This window comes from Lottia gigantea (assembly GCF_000327385.1).
Source record: "Lottia gigantea unplaced genomic scaffold LOTGIsca_23, whole genome shotgun sequence".
Taxonomy (NCBI): domain Eukaryota; kingdom Metazoa; phylum Mollusca; class Gastropoda; family Lottiidae; genus Lottia; species Lottia gigantea.
The window spans coordinates 2,646,712-2,664,864 of NW_008708645.1; positions in this window are offsets into that span (position 1 = coordinate 2,646,712).

Genomic DNA, 18,153 nt, shown 5'->3' on the forward strand with positions numbered 1-18,153 from the left:
TAAGAAATGATATGCTAAATACTATACTAGAATACGCCATTTTAGCATTTAAACATCTAACGATGAATGGTTAAATATGTCTATTAAAACCTTGTTTAACATCTCTTACACGTTTTGTCTTCAAACGGGTACGCACATTTGTTACGGTTAAGCTTAAAATTGTAACCAATTGAATCGTTCAAACTTTCTGTCAAACGCCTATTTTGTCTGTCGTCGCTTAACCTTCTACCGTGTGATTATATCATTCATACATTGCTTAAAATTCGTTTGAAACATTTTCTCTGAGAGAACCGGGCATCAGAATTTAATTCTGAAAAAATGATTTGGTTTGCTCTGTTAGGTGAAATTCAACCTCTGAAGGTTGCCTTCGAAATCAAAATGATAATCACTATAAATGATGGTTGTCGCAAGCGAGGCAGGACAAACTACCTTCACGAACATTCGTCATTCTTTTCACAGAGACAAAATAGCTAACATTGTTTCTTTGGTTTATTTATAATCGTACTGATAAGTAAATCCGTTCTTTCTTTCCGTGACAAACCGATACGATGCAAATGCAATTAACTTTTTTTCGATAACGCATGAATAATTTTTGCCCTTTCCACTGCCCTTTCTGATTCGATTTACACAAATTTAGCCATGTCTGTATACGAACTATAATCTGCTTCAAGGAACAATCATAAACCAATTTCTCTTGATTTATAAGTAATTGCCATACAAACTTGGACTAAATCTTCTGCAACAGACTGAGCTCGAGTAGAATATGACTTCATTATCATTAGTCGTTACGGTCTTGGATACGTTTCATAACTAGTACTACGTTTATAATGTTGGACCCTTGATGAAATTAAAATCTATAGGGCCTCTACTTGGAAAATATTAACTCAGGTAAATTTGTCTCTTTCGTGCTTAGCAACTTTAACATTTGATATTTCATTGAAGCTTAAGAACTTCGTCTCTTTGCATTTGAAATAGAGTTCTTTTTTAAAGATCTAGTATTTGAACTAAAATGAAAACCCATTTGTCCGGGAAGGCGACAAAAAACGAGTTGCGGAGTTCGTTGCGATATACGGTTCGGAATAGTCGTTACGGTAAAAAGAGAGGACGAAAATCGTATCTGGACCAATACAAGTGTGTTCGGTTCTATTTTCTGCTCTATCGGTAATTTTGCCCTACACATCGTACCAATTCGCTTCTTACATAGATAAATGTGGATTTTTCACAAAGTTTTGTGTGTTGATCTTCATGGACGAGATAGCGGGGTATTCTGGTGTAACACTCCCCCAACTCGAAAAAAAAAAATCTGGGTTTTTTACCTTTGATTCCTCTTCCGGGTTTTAAAGAATGTATATAGGTTGTATGATTATATTCTGTAGAAATATGAATCAATGTTAATGATCTGTGAATGAGTTAATTATTTATATAGTACATAATTGTATCAGAAATCAAATGTCTATATATTGCTGTTGGTATTTTTTTTGCTGCTGTTAGATTTTGTGATAAATGATCCCTTCCAATGCCTCGTTGCTCTGAACACATTATGGCCTCTATCACTTTTAATGACAGGTCTTTACAGATGCTAATCCGAAAACCAATGGCATGAATCGAATATCATTTATCATTGGAATCAGCAACAAGAAAATAATCATTGGTGCCAAAACCACGCTTCTTTATCACTGAATAGATAAAAGCATGGCTCACTTTATCAAAATAGCTTTTGTATGAGGCGATAAATTTTTATCAAACAAAACAACGTTTTTTTTTTTTAGACATGTACAATAATTTAGGTTGGTTGTACTCCTATATTGTAACTAGTTTCGTGTGTGTGTACAAATTTACAAAACAAAACGTAAAAATTGATACGTGTAAGCGTGTTGATTGGCTGGATTGAAAATCACGTGACATGAACTTTTATTATCAGTTCCTTTTACCTGCTAGAGTGAAACGTGGTAGAAATTTGTAATAGTTTCGAGCGTGTTTAAGAGGCGCTAGAAAGTAATAAGCCTCATCTGCTTGCTTGTATGCTTATATCATAAGCGAAAAAAGCTCCAGTTGAGAGTGGCTAATTATCAATCATATGGAGAATTCCCTTGGAGATGTATCAATGGTCGCCGCTGCAATTTTCGCCGTGAATCAGTCAATTCTATAGAAAACTGTGAAAAAGATCAGCAGGCTCAATGGTCGTTAATGAGTCTTAAAACAGTTTGTTTTCGTGTCGTTACAGAATACTTTTCTTTTTCGCTAAGGTTTTTAGTTATCAGAAAACACAAATAGATCGTTATAAAACTTTCATATACAGGCAGTTATCTCTCTTCATTACGACAGGAAGAGTCATTTAAAATATTCATCGCTCTTGCAAACTGATAAAAAGGCCATCTAGGAACAGTGCATTCCAACTACAGTGAGATCATTCTTCCCAGAAAGAGTTCTTCCGAATCTATTCGAAAAAAAAATCAATCATTTTGAAAAATGTATTCAGCGATTAACCTTAAATGGATATAAAATCATACTAGAGATAGCACAATGTGAACCTTGGGTCGAATGTTCGTTCACGAGGGTGAATTACGCCAATTTCGGTCATAGAACACTTCGTTCAGTTATCTTCAACGAACCCCGTTTCTTTGTGAGTTAACCGTCCTGAACCCGCACTCCACCAAATACGTGGTATGAAACAGCAACAGTGGATTCCTCCCCATTTCCCCCTTGGTAATAATTCATCATGGGGAGGATATCTTTCAAATGTTGTTCTTTGTCTAATGATGATGTATGATGTAATATAGTAGTAAATATATACTGTAAAAACTGACTCTAAGCCTAATTACTAATTAGATTTTATCACTCTGAATATTATTATTGAGTACTAACGACGACTCGCTTCATTAATGTTAACATGAAAGAATCCGTCTTTGATTTAGTATTTTCCTTCGACATTATACGTGATAATTATTTTGCATCCCGGTTCCCCCTGTGAATGATACAGCTCAGACGGACCGGTGTGCAAGAAGCTTCTAGGTACCTAGTAGATAATAAGTTAAAGAAGTCGTTTGAAGTCGAAAAAGAGAAGGCCAATGCCACAGATCTGGCAAATTATTGTTTTATTTATTCAAGTGCTGCTTCTTATTCTGAATTGTTACATCTGAATAGCAGAAATGTCGCGCCGCCATTCAATTACAACCTCTCGAAGGTTGAGTGCATGTACGCTAAAAGATTTACAGTAGTTCATTCACATGCTTGTTTATTGTCTATTAACAAACAGATTAACATGCATGTTGTAGAACTATCTAGTATTATTAGTCATCCATCAATGTCGAGGCCGGCTTCTGTCGCTTTCATGGCAAGATGTCTGTGATAGCACCTCTTTATAGTTTATTAATATAAAATAACCACATGCAAAGTTGCAAACACTGCGATAAAATAGAAAGCTACTAATGTATTTTGACTATTTCCATATGAAACCTCTGCACTGAATGCCATTTTCAATCAATTTAAGATGATGCACGCAATTGCCCGGTTACCACCTTTCATTCCCGGCAAATGAATTAGCACAGATTTGTTGCGATTCGTTATTCGTTGTAGAAGCCTTACGATCTGGAAATACTGGAAATAGTCATTGCCAATATTTTTACGTTTTCAGATACTGTTTACTTTCGGTAGATTGGTTGGGATAAGGGGCCAGTTTGAGACCTACAACTGGAATCAGTGTATATTTTCCAAGAATGATATAGAAACTTTTGTTTAAGATACCCCACCGCCTTGAAATTAATTCAAAAATTACCATTGTCAATATTTGAAGGTGATCGGAAACTGCTTATTTCCGGTAGATAGGTTTTGATTGGGATCAGTTTTAGATCTACGGAATCAGTGTATTTTTTCATGAAAGCTTGAAATGACATAATAATCCAGCGGAAGCAGCGACAGGTCTTTCTCAATGCCAAATCATCCATCTAACAATCCAAAATTGCACTTTTTTCTATTACATTTCTGTACATACGGTTAAAAGGTTTCACTAAGTTCTAAAAAGAATTACTCTGCTGACTTGACGGTAACAGTGCAAATCACGAAACCGCCATGTGGTCTTTTCTAACATGAATAAGCTATCTTATAACATTGTTATTTATATATACAGAATCCTTTTCATAGAATTGCTTCAGAGAAAGGTGAAGCCTTATTTTCTATAGTGAGCTTCAACTCCTGTGATCGAGAAAAATGTCAGGCCTACTTGACTGTGGCTACTTTTGGACAGCATTGTCCAGGCAAGAAAGAAAGTTCTGGAATAAACAATAGCCAGATCATGTCTGCCAAGTTAGCCCTTGAGACTTGTTTTCCTGGCTTCACTTGTTTCCTTTTGTACCACGTAGCCACATCTCAACCGACCACCTTCTGTAATTTATATAATACAAACCCTAAATTCCCACATATTGTGTTAACCTGATATTCCTAGCGTAGACTTAGTGCAATATCGTTTTGTCAATTTCTTTAAGGTGTTTGAGCCACAGGGGCAGTGGGGACATCGGACATTTCTTTGGGAACTTTGATGTGTCATGGGCTATGAACAAATTCCAACTACAATATGTACAACGTCTCATATGACTACACTTTACACGGCTTCGGCTAATATTGTCTCTGAGGACTGGGAGAATTATTGGTAGAGACCATGCCTGGTATCCAATATTAGTTTCATTTTCAATACATGGGGACATCGTTTTCATGCCATTTGGGGACAGATACAAAAGCAGGTTGAAAACCAACGCTTAAGGGTGAACAGAAAAGTAGGACGTTGAAATTTTGAAATAATTTTGTACACAATGGATGAACACAGTGATTGAACGATTTTAGACAATTTAATAGTCGTCGGGAATAACAATGAGGCCATGAACAAGTGCTATTCTATTATTCTGTTATTCTATATGATAATAACTGCTTAACAAAGATGGATTTGTATCTTTAAACTGTAAAGGATATCCTCCGAACATATTTTCAGCAGTTTTATCAAATTATCTTCAGTAAGTTTGGCGCTAGTTTGGTTAAGTAGCATTTTTTATTGAATTATATATTTATTAAATATGTGATTGCTTGGGGGGGTTGTTTTCTCTCATGAAATAACATAGGTTATAGTCCTAGGATGATACAGATAACTTCATCTCGAATTGGAAGAGGGTTAACTGGTTGGGTCGTATTGTCGGCCAGGCTCGTATATACGAGGGACCCCGAAAATGGACTACACCCCTGAAAAAATTCATACAACTAACCAATTACTTTACTGCAACCCTACACGATACACCCCTGTAGATATATTACTGTCCGTACGAACAATCAAGTACGCCTTTGGTGCCTGTTCGCGACCATCGTTGCACTTGCATGTCTATAGTTCGCGTTCATCCACATAAGGGGCTACAACGTATAACTAATATCTTTAAAAGTTCATTCAGGTGCAAGTCTGTAGGATGTAAAAATTTCATTTATGAATTTTTGTTCTAGAATTCTAGCATGACCCATAATGGTTAGGATGACGTTTTCAGACGTTTTCACCAAATTTACATTGGACGCTGCTTGCTGTACAGACTGCAATTTTTCACAAATGATTTTGGGATTATTAGTTGGTACTAAGGCAAGGATGATGGTACCAAATAACTTGAGTACCAAAATCTAAAGAAACTTTTACTTAACTGTAAGTAAATTTATAGAACGTCAAAACCAGTTAAAATGTTAACGTTAACTTTTTAAAGTCGAAATGCTTTTGGTTGGTTTTTTTTTTTTGAAAACTAATGTACCGATTTAAGGAAGAAATTTGTCTCCTACTTATTCCAAAGTTTTCAACTAAAAAAATCGAGCCGTTTTTTTAATGACCCATCTAGATAAATAGCATATTTTATAAAATCTTTTCAAGTATAATTTACAACTTTTAAAATCATGAAAATATAGCATAAGATTTTTTTGATTTGTGGGTGTATCACATGTATGTCTCACTTGGTAATCTTTTCTGCTTCCTAATGTAAAAAATAATTACCAGCAATTTTCCGCCCCTTCAGTATTTTTATTTTCCTTCTCGATCTACAGGTGATGCTATACTTTTAACTTCATTCCAGTTAAAAATTAATGCAATTGATCTCGATGGTAAATTATTAATCCAATCGTTATGCGTGTGGGACTACAACAGAAAACCGCTGGCATGTACACACGCAATGAGGCCGCCTTTTTTCACCCCCTGTTAATTTGGTTTAAATATTTGAGGTTTACGACGAAGGTGATGACGACACTAGATATCTCGGGGGATTAGGGTAAGGTGTTGTTTACGTGGTAACAACCAGACTTTGCTTTATATAATATTTCTACTTGTATTTATTATTTATTCTTAATAGTTGTACCAAAGACACTCCGAGTTTTTCGTCAGTTGTCAACTTAAGATTTCTTGATCAGTGAAATTCTAAGGTGTTGCTTCATTCGAGATAGTGTTACAAATCTGGCCCTACCCTTTCCTCGGACGTCATATACGGCGTGATATCGGCACTTTTAGGGCCAGTCATAAAATGTCACTTTGTATGGGAGCTGCATAAGTTTTTGTATCTATACAAAACTGAACCATAAATGAGTCCATCAAGACATTGCCGGATATTCTACAGTGCCTCTTTGAAACCACCATTTTTATTCCTCTCTTTGAAACAACCATTTTCATTGCTTCCTTTGAAACAACCATTTTCATTCCTCTCTTTGAAACAACCATTTTCATTCCTAACTTGGAAACAACCATTTTCATTCTTAACTTGGAAATAACCATTTTCATTCTTAACTTGGAAATAACCATTTTCATTCTTAACTTTGAAACAATTATTTCCATTTCCTCCTTTTGAAACAACCATTTCCATTCCTTCCCTTTAAAACAACCATTTTTATTTGAAACAACCATTTCCATTCCTCCATTTGAAACAACCAGCACCAACCGTCTAATGCTATGACCATTTTATTTCGTCTCGTTGGTGAAAGGAATTTTGTCGTCTATTTTATGTTAATTGGAATATCCCGGTTAATTCAGAAATGGATTAAATCCTTAATGAAATTTACTCACGCTTGGAAAAGGGGACAAATGTTAACTCGAGTCATTCTGGGTGGTTTAATGTAATATACTATGGCAATTAATCATGACTTGTTCCACATTGTCTCCAAAGACCTACTCTGCTATTTTTTTCTGAAATGTAAAAGACGACGGTAAATACCATTGATCTAATAAAAACACTTCAGTCAACAAAAGATCCCAATGAAAATTTACATTCGGCCACTTGAGGATAAATATTTACTAAATTGATTGATAAGCATTATTATATTCGTCAGAATTAAAACAAGTGAATTCAGTTGAAAAATTTAATGAAATGGAGTTTTACCTCTGGCTTTTCTGCTTCTGACGGAAACGTTATGCAGTGGGCAATGAGGAAAGATTTTTTATGGACTGTGGCATAAGGTTACTCTTTCAAGGTTCACAGCCTGTAGAGCACGGGGTCTTGATTTATTGGCGTAAATTGACAAAACTAGGAACGTCTTATTTAATATCCATATGGCTTACTTGTAGTCATAAATACTGGTAACATTGAAGTTCTATATTTTGTACTGGATAAAAGTCTCTACTGTATAATCTGTGTTCACTGGATCTCCATGGTAGTGAAGTCATGTGCTTTCAAACCCGAGGTAAAAGAAGGTTACCCTCTAGGGGTTCCAGCGAATTCTACAAGTGGCGACTTAAAGACTTATAGACAATTATAAATAGTAGTGTATAAAAAATATCAGTCAAAGTAATTCAGATAGTTATTGACAGTGAAACGTTTCATGACTTGTGTTCTTTCCTTTCTTTCTTTGTCTTTCACTTTTCTTATGATGGCCTTGGCTTTTGCTTGAAAGGTGGCACTGAAGTTTCTAAAGGCCACACCTCCCCACCCCCTCACTCTCAAAGTTACCTAGTGGAAGAATTGTCAGTGAGCCATCTTCCCCCACACATAAAGATTCTTTAAAGCGGTACTAGTGATTTTGAGCATTTCAAAGGTTACGGATTTCTAGGTTTATCACCGAAACTACCCATCATCGTACCTTAACAAGCCAGTACAATAGTGTAACAGTTAGTTTTTTGGATAAAAAATGTCAAGGAACTTAAGAAAAACTGAGAGTGATATGAATTTATCGATATATTATGATTGATGCTACGGAGTATTATTGTGGGAATTAAATAAGGTTTCATGACGATAATTCCACGGATCAACCCGGATCAACTACGTTATTGAAAGATACCGTCAATATGCTATAAAAACATGCAACTTAATTTAAAACTTTCCTTCTTAACACGATTTCACATCTCAGGCTTTGACACAAATAATATTTTCATACACTCTTCTCAATCGATATCTGATGAAGGTATCAGAAAAAATTGTTCCGTGTTATCTTTACCAAAATATTATGTTGGTGGTAGACTTCTTATGCAGCAATGAAAATTTTTTGATGGTTAACTGTGTTTGTCATTTACTGCGTGATTTGGGATTTTAAGGTTGTATCATTGCGGTTAAGCAATGTTACGAAAGCACAGGCACAGGTATACAGGCGTAACCTCTATAGTGATTTAGGGTTATCTGAGATCGGGAAAAGACCATTACAATCCTCTTTGACATTTTTTGGCAGTTTTTAATATACATTTGCTCATTTAGGCCAAAGGTACATTGATTTCGTACCAGTGAGATTATTATTGCCTTCTTGGCCCTTACTTGGAACTGCAAGTATATCAATTGCCGATGCTCACCAACCAAATATCAAGGCACCGTGATAGAAATAATATATAACTGAATGATTATATTTGATTATAAAATGCCTAACTGCGTATTTTTTTGTCAATTAGTTGTAAAACAAATGTACCGTAAAATATATTGTTATCGATATACTATGCTATTTGATTTTCCAAATGAATTATTAATGTATCGCTTTATCCCAGTATTTGCCCTTGGCTTAAACCTTTTTGAACCGTTACGTTCTGACACAATTATTGAATGGTTTTAATTTACTAATGAAAATGATCATCATCACTTGATTGGCCAAAATAGTGGCATTTCCTGATCGGACAAAAGAAGGACACACTCCTTAGTTTTAAAAATCAATTGTGAAATTCTATCAAGGTCGCATTTTCACTTTGAAAACATTTGTTAAAGGGACAGTTGCGCCATTTTGAGGGGTTGATTTTAGTCTTGAATATATGTAAATTGTCTTCAGAAGTGCTAGAAATGTACAAAAATCTCATAATTCCTTTAAAAATATCTCAAACTAGAAAGTTTACTCACTATTTCTATATATTTCTATATATCACAGAGTATCTTAATATGATGAGTCGTCAACATTCAAATGTGGATAACTCTGGACACACATTGATTTGAAGGATCTAATTTCGACAGTGAGCTGTGATCACTATTACTGATTAGCTCAGCTAAAAAATTTTCCGTTTCTGAGATTATAGTATGATTGGTAAAAAAAAATGGCGCACCTGTTCTTAAATGTTTTCTGTAATCTGTACAATTTATCTATTTTGGATTATGTAGTTAAAGATGGGTCGTCGTATTTTCTTATATTTCTTCATTTATTGGAAACTCAATAATTATGTTTTATCAATAATTTTAGTTGGGAAAAACACCACTTTGTTTCACAAGTCCATAATTAACTAATTAGCTAATTAAGTAAGGATTCCAATAATAGTGCGGTCACGTGATAAGGAACATCAGCCTGATATTATCAGGTCACTGTTCTATAAGGGAAAAAACTCTATGTGCGTCTTTTCGCAGCCGAACGTCGCCATAACGACACATTGAAAATTTAAATGATTCTATTTCCATAATAGAAAACAAGATAACTTTTTTACTTTTTATAACTGTATTTATTTCTAACTTACGATATCTCTTTCAAATTCAGTAAAACTAATTTTTATTTTTACGAAAATGTGGCAAGATTATTATGACCCACTTTAGTCACGTCAGTCTTGAAAAGTCTTGAAAAGACTCTAGTAGGCGACAAAGATCGCCGACCAAGACCAATCGTGTGTCCACACCTTTAGATTCTGTTTACGACGGTGACCTCGTCATTGTATTTGGATTTAGAAGTCTAAAAAATTGTCAACAATGATAATAACGTGATTCTGAAAAGCTAATAATGTTCACGTCATAAACTTTTATTGCTTTTCCGCCAAAATCAAAATCATCGAAATTTATGTTTGAAAATGTCGTTGGAGTTATCGAGCACTAACGTTTTATTCGTGTCTGTTCGGGGTCACGAATCGAGTCCTTTATACATAGACAATACTAAGTGTGATGAGACTAACTTAATTGGAGAGAATATCTCACCAGAACGAAGACTTCCGTTTTATGATCGCACAAATAAGAAATAAAGTTAAATAAGAACACTATTAAGAAAGTAGATTCCCACTGTTTCAATTTCCTTTACATGTCTTGATCACTTATAAAAATTGATAATATTCGATTTTTTAGTAATTTATATGAGTTGCCATTGATTTATGGAATAGTTAATAGATTTCTGACCGTGTTTCTAAAACACGTCATCCTAAAAAAATATATTTGTGAAAAGAGGTAATAGATTCGGATGCGGAGTCTGTCATATTGTGTATAGTGGTTTTTGTTTTGTGTAAACTTGATAATTAAATTGACCGAAAGAAAGAAGGAAGCGTAGGTCACTGCGATCTATTTTGACAGATGGTCCTTGGCCAAACCTCTTAACACTGATCTTTCCCGCAATTAAGGTACTTATTTGGTGGGTCGACCGAAATAATGAGGAAGGATGCCTTATCAGAGGTCACTTTCATACGCTGACCGAGATTAGAACCAACTACCACCATTATTTGTCCGAAGTAACCTGCAAGCAGAGACTTCTTGTCCAACACCACAGGTTACCTTATATAGGAATAAAAGTGAACACAACTCGGGTTACTTTGGAATCTTGGCTCACAATGCCTAAGGCATAATCTGCGAACGATTCAGATACCTTTGACCACAAATATATTGCTCTTGGTCTTCGGTTTTCTTATTGTGGGCGATGGAGTGGTCGAAAGCATTGTGAAGCGGCGCTTCCATGAAGCTCACTGCTTCGCAACGGGGAGGAAATCTGAGGCAAGGTGATCTATGACTGAAATTGACGTTATTCACCCCGGACAAACAGAAATGAACAGTCGGCCCAAAGGTCAAATTGAACTATCTCGATATTTGGAGTATGATCTAGTCATGGTTAATCGTTGAATACGTTTTTTTCGAGTGAACTACAAACTAGGAAAAATCTTTCGGGGAGGAAAGATCTCATTGAGGTTGAGAAGCACTGGTCTAATAGCGTTTTTAGTCAGCCATGTCAATAGCTGTAGGTGTTTTACCTTCAATATGTAGATTATGCTTTGATAATTTGCCTAAGAGGTGAATTAATAGCATTTATTGGTAGGAAAAATACTTCTGTTATTGATTCAATAGAAAACAATTGAGATATTGTTTACCCCCGATCGCTTGATGTGATAAAAATAAACAATGAAATATTATGATATGTTCTACATTGCCAATTTGTGAAAACTCAGAGTAATTGATTAATATTAGACGCATATTCGCTGTTTGTTGACATACCTGAACTAGATGGATAATCTTTCATTGTTGTCAACTGACAGCTAACAACTGTGTAGTCGCTGCTAACGTCTGGTAAATGACATCATTGAATTGATATTATGCAATATGTACACATACCTTATGTTGGCTCAGGTCGTTCTGCAATTGACAGATTCTGATTATTCCTGCATTTAATCGACCTGAGCCGACCGACGATTAAAAAATAGAAGTTGACAGCAATTACTCAAGTGCAGACTTATCCTTATTGGAGATTAAGGTGTTTTTGAAACTGGTGAAATATTTACAATATTAGCACATGTGGGAAAATCTTGACAAGAGCATCGACGACATAAATCTCGCAGTCGGTGCCAGTTACCTTCAGTTGCTCATGGTCAACTTTCTGTCTTCTGTCACAGATTTTATCTTACCGTCCAGAACGGTAGGAGTTTCCGACCATCATGTTTTAGTGTCTGTCCATGAACGTTTCGCTGATTTCCGCTGCGACGTATTCGATGAGGTTCTGAAGGAGAGAAAAAGGATTTTCATGTCGAATGTTTTACAGAAAACCGTTTAAAACTACTCATGATTTTTTTACTTTAACGACATTAAGGTTAAAGTATTTTGGTGATAGTAAGTGAAGGTGTTTACGATCTTATGCCCACGAGATATTCTTATGAAGCGTAAAATGTTTGAAATGAATATTGTTCATTGTACATGTTGCTATCAGATGAATTTTCCATTCTTAATAATGTAATACGCCTTCAGTCAAATATTAATGTCGATTCCGAGCGGTTCAAGAGTTGAAAAGCCTGTAATGAGTTGAGTCAGAAAACATGATAATATGAAGAGATACTGTCACTACGCAGCAGGATTCTATAGAAGGGAGATGATAACTAAAAGAGATGATTGGCACGATACGAACCTGCCTCAAGCCGGGGTAAAAAGGTGATATTAATAATTGATCTTAAATTATACATGCTTCAATCCAAATTTATAATCTTATTCTTTTACAGCCTTAAAGCTTTATAATATGTATGTTTATGACAGTTGTCTGATGTCGCAATTCTAATAGAAACTTTTAAATGTATATTTCCTTGTGTTACTGGTATATTTATTAGTCCGCAGCTGGCTTCCATATAATATACCTTAACTTTCGTAGAGTTACCTTTTTTGCAGCAAAGTCCACAAGATACAATACATAATAGTTTGAAATGGTAAAGACTGTCATTCTATGCAAAAATTTCGCACCAAAAAAAACGAAAAACAATCGAAATCAATCCAGGAGATGCTAAACAAAGTTCCCAAGATATCACCTGATGGCTATCAAATAATTGAATTTGCCAGGAATATCATATACATATATGCGTTTTCTATGTCATACAGTTCCGATGTTCTTCGATAAAGTTGATTGACTCTTTGTCAAGATACAGAGAACTTTTCTTCAATTTTAAAAATGTTCTTGAAACTGTTGCAAGGAATGGATGATTTTCATCAACTGCCAATTTCTTTAGATGCTTACCCTGGCAAATAATGAACATGATAACGGCGCATTTACGTGGCTGGTTCCATAGAAAAGACACATAACAAGGACCATCTACTCACGTTAAGTTAAGGTGCGAGCACACGAGTGGTCTTGCTCCGAGATTTTTTGTCGGCGACTAGAAGTTTGATAATTGTCTCCGATAGTTTTATCTTCTGCAAGACAGACCGTTATCATCCAATCAGATTCATTTTCCTTTCAATCGCCTGATCCGCACCTTATCGATAAGGTGGAAAACGACCGACTGGTGATTTTTGTCTCCTCGTGTGCCCGTGCCAGTCCTTGAAACTCTCCGACTAAGATCGCTTGTGCGTCCGCACCTTTATGTCTTATTTATAATTGATCCCTGGCCCCTTGTGATCCAGCACATCTTTTCTACTTAAATGAGGGTTGTTTACTATCATATGACATGACCTGGGTTGTTTTCGTCGGGGTAGTCGTTTTAACCTTAACCCTTAGTCTAAGGCAACAAGAAAGACAGCCAGTACTAGTTAAAATTTTATACTAACCATAATTGTAAAAAATTTCGTTCCGTCTTTTATTAGCTTTTGTTTTTAATATAGCCACTTCAGTTAGGGTCTAAGAAACATGACACTACAGAGCACTTTTCTCACCATGTCTTTCCATTCACTGCTGTTCTGGACGTAATGTTATTAATAGTAAAGCTTGACAAATGCTGTTCTAAGCTGACGTATAACTGAGTTCTACTGGCACTGATCAGACTATCACTTTCAAATCCTCATTCTGATCTGTGTAAATTGGTCTACTCAAGTTCATTAGACAGAAACCTACTTCAAATTAATATGTCTGTCCTCGTACTTAATGAAAGCAACCTAGATTTTCATAATTTTTTTATAGCCTTTTCCTTTGGTTACTTAAGTCTCCTATTCCAAAGAATGTCTTCAAAGTTAATGTAGAACTGCATTCAGATAACCCGACCTTACCTGTTAAAAGGGGTAGCATGCACCAACTTCAAAATAACAAATTTTTTGTAAAATCATGTATTCTTTTGGTAGAAAGAGACAAGTCAATTTATGTGTAAATTTGGAAAAATCTTCCTTGTTTTATGAATCTAATTTGCGTGTAACGTGTGAAATATGACTTCTTTTCAAAAACATTTTCACTGCATTGTTCAATTTTAACTCGGCATAGATCTTCACATTGTCAAGCTATAGCCGCATTTCATGTATCCCGGAATGCAGCGATTTGATTGGATTGTACGCCAGCGAACAAGCAAATCAGAGCCTTCGACAGAAAGACTGCAAACTTTATGCAAACATCTGTCTAGACTCTGATTGGCTGTATTCGCTAGCGTATAATCTAATAAAATCACTGCATTTACAGACTTCATAAGAAAGGCGGCTATTGGAGTCAAGGTATACGCCGAAGGTCGCAATAGCTTGACATAGTGAAAATGTTACGACATAGACAATTCTAAATATATCAGTAAAATAAATCGACACATACACCCATTTTAAACCTTTACATCAAAATAGTTAGCGCGAATAGGTAACCTTTATCGACGCAAAATCTAGTCTTAAATTTATAGTCAGCCTATTGTTGTCAATTATTTGCAACTGTTTGCTAAGTCTTTCAGAACATTGACTGAATACAAAAATCACATGAAAATATTTGTGTTGAAGAATATTCCTCAATACATTATTACGATGTTTCTCGATCGAACACAAACTAGTTTTTAGAATTTTTTCATTTCTGTATATTTCTCGTTCTTCATTCAACACTTTTACTTGTTCTATTTACTTATTTATGTTATATACATTCATAACTTTTGACACAAAAAAACTCCCCTGTCTGGAAATTTTTTTCAAAGTTAGGTCGAGGTAAATCTTTGGATTTTTTACTCCGATCTCCCTCTTTAGTGATACAGGTAAGAGGGGCTAACATGGAAAAAGTGTTTCGTCGGTCGGATGGGACAATAAACCGAGGTCCCGTGTGCTACAGGCTGTTGGCAAATGTTGGCAAATGCCGCTGTCCTGGCAAAATTTGCCTCATTGCACACTCCATGATGTGGTCCGAAAGGTGCAGAAAAGTAGGACATAAAACTCCATACAAAGTACTGATGGCGCTAATTTTCAAACAACAAGCTGTAAAGGCCCTTTCACCTTCCGTTTCTTTTCATAAGCCAACATTTTTTGACCTTAAAACTTCCATTCCAAACTTAAATTTTAAATTTTATACATTGCTCAAAGAAATAGCTTGATTTGTGGTTCCTGAAAGGTTGACATAATAACAGATCTTCGTTTGCTCCTAATGCAGTCTGTCTAATGCCGTGTTGGTTTAAAGCGCCAAAAAGTTCATCCGAGGTAAATGTACTTAGATCGTATCACTGTAGAAATCTATGTTAAAAGTTCCACAGTAAAGGACTATCGTGTTCATCGTCTCTTGATAAAAATTGTGGCAAGTTATTTCAAAGAAGGGATTTTTTTATGTTCCCACCCGAATAAGGTGTGTGTTTCAGAAACAAAATTGTGTGAAATATTTGCCGACACTTCTATTCTAAGATATTATAAAAGGGTCATCGATAAGTTATCTTTTCCATCGATTTATCAAAAGATGAGCTAATTAAATTATTGATTCTGTAGAATTATGATCATTATCAACTATATTCAAATTATCTGAAAGGTGTGTTTTTATGGCGAGGACCTCAACTCAGCTTTCCATTTCACATATCTTTCAGATGAATTGATAAGGCGGGCCCCAATGGGCATTTTTTAGGTTCGTTAGATCACCTAACAATTGGAAATCGAAAGAGAAGAGGCGTGTAGCCAAAGATGTGTATATTTACATTTGTCAAAATGCGACAACAACGGTGATCAAAAGCTACAAGCTTCATTTTTGATTTGCTTAAAGTCAGTCCTAAAATATCACAATTAGTGAACAATTTAATTCGTTGCTTTTTTTTCAATCACGACTTTCGCAGTTTTAAATAAGATAATGAAACTTCTTTTTGTCCACAATGTTTCACAAATAGTACGCCGCAGTATTTTTGCTCAGAGGATATTTTCATTGATATTATCATGTTATATATTTGAAGTAACACAATGTATTTCTAAAGCGTTAACAAATTGTACTTCCCGGACTGTCGATCTTTAAGATTAATGCCCTTGAAGTGTTCATACCAATTATCTAATCCGATCAAGAAAATGATCAGAAATCCAAGCTTAAACATAATTCATTTAGATTCAATTATATTGCGAAGACAAGCACGATGACAAATAACATTTTCAAATAGACGTCTTAGGCTTCGATAAAACAACACAATAAACTAAACCTATAATCTAATGTATTTTAATTCAGTCTGTTAGAGTTACGATGTATGATGGAATTTTGTTCTCACTGAAGATTGTAAGGAAAACGAAGAATTAATATAAGAACCCTCAACCATTACCGCTTTTTCAACTTTCTTTGACCGAAAATTTAGTGTTTTTTTAAATAGAAGTTTGATACACACGGAAATAGGATAAACAATATGCAGGCACATGTGTACACCAACTTTGGACTTTGAACCTTTGATAGAAATGTCTAGTAAATTTGGAAGGAGGCTTAAACCTGATCATTCTGAATCTGAAAATAACTGCATTTTCAACTACCGTTAGTCGACATTAGTTTTATTTGACAGTTGGCATTTAGTTGCTTTTATCTATTTTTTTCAGTAAAAGTAGATCTGTTTTTCGGCCACTAGCTGTAAGCGATCTCACTGTAAGCGATTAATTTGTCGAGTGTACGACGCTGGGATATGATGAGTATAAATGTCAATTGCCAATCAACACGGGCGATCCTGGAAGGAATTGCTTCATCAAATCAAATTTTGATAATGCATAAAGTTTGGCAAGACCACAGACCACTTGTATTTTCTATGCCATCTTACTCTCATGTCAGCCAATATTGTGGCCAGCCGTTGTCTGAAGTTATTATATAAAATCTTTATGGACAGTCCATTGTAAATCCTAGTCATATTGACCGTTCATGTGATAGTTATATGATTTATGTGTCTACGTTGACCTATTGACGGTCATCATTAGCCCTGAACAAATTAACATCATTGCAATCAATAGAAAGTTAATTGGTTATATTGCTATATTGTTACATGTCCTCTATTTCAAGAGATATTCTTCTACGACCCTTCTAAAGGATATCAATATCGTCTTCAATAAGATATCGATAGAGTGTTATTTGATTAGACGATTAGATCTGTGTCTAACGACAATTCGACCTTCTAAATAACCATTGCCATTTACTTAACGTAAAACCAATGGTATATGATTTATTTGTAAATAGTCTGTTTTCATCTGTCTATCAATATTAGCTGCAGATTATTTGCTTCCACTGAATCAAAGCATCACACCGTGTTGACATGCTGTATTGAACCAACCATGTTACCAATTCTCAGCCATGTTCGATCATGGTAGTTCACAGACAAAATGCTTATGCTTAATACTTGGCAGGAAAAGTCTCATTGCTGGTCATATCCTCTTAAGTTTGATGTATGTATGTCAATCGCGAATTCACAGTTTCGGAGTATGTTGCAGGCAGGGACGTATCTAGAATTTGTTTGAGGATGTGGCCAAAGCCCCTTGAGTCCCGGTGTCTGTCAGGGCACCCCCCCCCCCCCCCTCCCTCTCCTTCCCCCAGAAACCAAAGGATTTCAGATGGCCTGAATTGAATAAATCTTGCACCTCAACTAGTGCACACGCATCACCAAAATTTTACACTTCAACTTTGGTTTTTTGTCTATAGCGACATCTTTCTGAAGGTTTATAAAAATTACTTTACGCAAAAAAATGTCAGGAAATCCGAAATCGACATAAAGCATTCAATCATTCTGCGATCTAATTAATATTGCGTTTCTCTCCGTTTGAAGCAAAATGTCAGAGTTATCGAAAGTTGGTTCCGTGTCTGTACAATGCCCATTATAATTTGTTGTTTTTGAAAACCTTACGTCGAACTAGTTGCTTCATGAATTTTGGTAATCGCCAGGGAAAG